This window comes from Astyanax mexicanus, chromosome 4 (assembly GCF_023375975.1).
Source record: "Astyanax mexicanus isolate ESR-SI-001 chromosome 4, AstMex3_surface, whole genome shotgun sequence".
Taxonomy (NCBI): domain Eukaryota; kingdom Metazoa; phylum Chordata; class Actinopteri; order Characiformes; family Acestrorhamphidae; genus Astyanax; species Astyanax mexicanus.
In genome coordinates, this window is record NC_064411.1 from 2,871,544 (window position 1) to 2,874,297 (window position 2,754).

Genomic DNA, 2,754 nt, shown 5'->3' on the forward strand with positions numbered 1-2,754 from the left:
TGTGAGAAATGGCTGTTCTGAGAGCTTCCGATGGAAGACCATCTTCTGCTCCTAGTTCGACACCATTTTCAAAGATGTTGGGGTTCCCGACTATGATGTCGCGGTCTAGGTTATCAACAAGGCGGGCGGAAGTTGCACATGTTCCGATTGTAACCCCATGCTCGATCCGAAGTTGCATCTGGGAGCACGCTAGGTTGGGATTCTTTGCAAACGTCTCAACTATTGTCTGCGAATCTCCCATTTCAGAGAAAAAGGCTGACAAAAATAGTCCTGCTCTGGTTTCCTCAAGCATGATTGATGCTAGCAAGGCCTTCATATAGGTTAGACGGCGTTCTGTAGCTCGGCCACCTTTAATAGTGACCACTGACATGCGAGAAACTATAGATCTGGACGCCTTGGAGATTGCAGTGCTTAATGACGACCTACCTAGTCGTGATGGGTCACAGACCACATAGCTCATTTCTAGCATTGAGGACATGATGCAGCCCAAGGGAGAGCGTGTCAAAAACAACCACAACAAAGTAATTATACCCTTCAAGCAGAATCTCTTTATTCGTTGATCTCTGTGTCTCTCTCTCTCTATCTCTCTGCCTCTCTCTCTCTGTCTCTCTCTGTGTCTCTCTCTCTCTCTCAATCTATCTCTCTCTCTCTGTGTCTCTCTCTCTCTCTGATTCTCTCTCTCTCTCGATCTCTCTCTTTCTCTTTTTCTCCCCTTTGGGTTCAGGACTCTTGAGGGGTGGCATCTGTGTGATGCTGATATGCTGGAGTGCACTGGCGCCCCCTGGGGGCTGTTATTCTTTCTCAGAAGGCATCTCCAACACATCCTCTCTCTCTCTCCCTCTTTCTCTCTCTCTTTCTTTCTCTCTCTCTCTCTCTTTATGAATCTACATGATGTCCAGTTCTCTCCATCAATCCACAGAGCACCAGGCACCAGCAGCAACAACTGTTCAAATACTGAGAAAAGCCCAGAAGATATTAATAAAATACACTTTTCTTATGAAGTGAACCATAACTCAGCAGATCTAGAACCATTCAAGCCCTCAGATCATTCAGATCATGAGATAATAACTGACCTCACTCTCTATAGATCCACACATCACATGATTTATTCCTGCAGGAAGAGGAGAAGAAGACTCGGCAGGACAACAGAATCAAATCTGATGTATATATATATGTCTGTTCACACTGTGTTTTTAAAGTGATCTACAGAATACTCAACACTGACATCTGAACGGTTCATGCTCCTAACCTGACGCTCACGTGTTAAACAGCAGAGTCAACAGCGTCTCACGTGAAGTTTCAGATTCAGCATCACAGGATCTATCAGACCTCAGTTCTCATAGTGTTCTCCATCTATCCTTTTGAGCTGTCCAATGATATCACTGGTCTTCTTAGAGTGAAAAAGTGAAGAGCAATGGTGCTCTGTAAGAGAACCATATTTTGTTCTAATAAGTTAATCAGTTATTGCACACTTGCCTCTAGACTCTTCCTTGTAGTACTTCCATCTCTGTTTGTAATTTTCAGGTTTATTTAGAAATGTTAAATGTTTAATATGGAAATGTGTCATTTCTCAGATTCTCAAGAACAAAATGAATGTAATCGATCTTCTGATTTTGTCCCGTAACTTTCAGTGAGACGGAAGTCGAGGCTCTAAAGAGGGAGCTTTGTATCATTATGATCAATATATAATCAGTACAGTGGGGTTATTAAAGCATGCGCTGATGAGTGACTGCTTATAAAACCCGAGTTCCACCAGTAAAAGCTGTTCTCAATCTGTGTGGAAGATCCACCTGGCATCATCTGAAAACTACAGTTCATCAGAAGTATATTCACAAATCAGAACAGTAATAAATCCAACATTTATTATAAATCTGCACCACTGTTTCCAATATATATATAAGGGTCATACATCAAACACACTGCACTTTATCTACAGCAGATCAGCGTCAGCAAGCGCCATCAAAAAACGTTATGATGATGAAACGGGTACTCATCAGGACCGCCCCAGGAAAGGAGAGGAAGAGCGAGAGTTTCCTCTGTTGTACAGGATGAGTTTATCAGAGTTTCCAGCCTCAGAAACCACAAGTTAACACACAGCTCCTCAGATAAGAGTATCTAAATACTTTTACTTTTAAATACTAGTATTTAGGTTTGTTTAACACTGTTTTTAAGTTACTACATGATTCCTTATGTGTTCCTTCATAATCTGAGCACTTCACGAATCATGTACTATAAAAAATACTAAATTAAAACACTGAATGTGAAGGTGTGAACCTGATCTTTAGCCTTGGCTAATTGCCCGTCTACACTCTCCTCCCCGAGGCTCTCCGGCTCTCCGGACGCTCAGCCGGCCTTGTTTATCTATTGATTGCGGATCTTTCAGAGCTGAAAACATTATTAATCTCATCCGAGAAACTCCGGCCCCGGCTCAGGGTCACCAGGACTGAGAAAGAGGGGAAGAGAGATGAAAGACAGAAGTTAAAAAAGAAAAGCGAGAGTAGAGAACATTATTACAGAAGATCTGCTTCTGTTTCCATAAAGACCATTTACGCCTTTTATTTTCCCGTCCTTCCCAACAGTTATGAACAGTTATGAACAGTTATGAACTGAATGCAGCAACAGACTGTGAGAGCAACTCACACTTTACATTCTATGATGGTCAGTGCAGGAAAATACAACAACACTGTTCTCAGAATCTCCCTCAAGGGGGCGCTCCCACTAGTAACTGACAGCGTTCAGTCGGACAGGTTCATC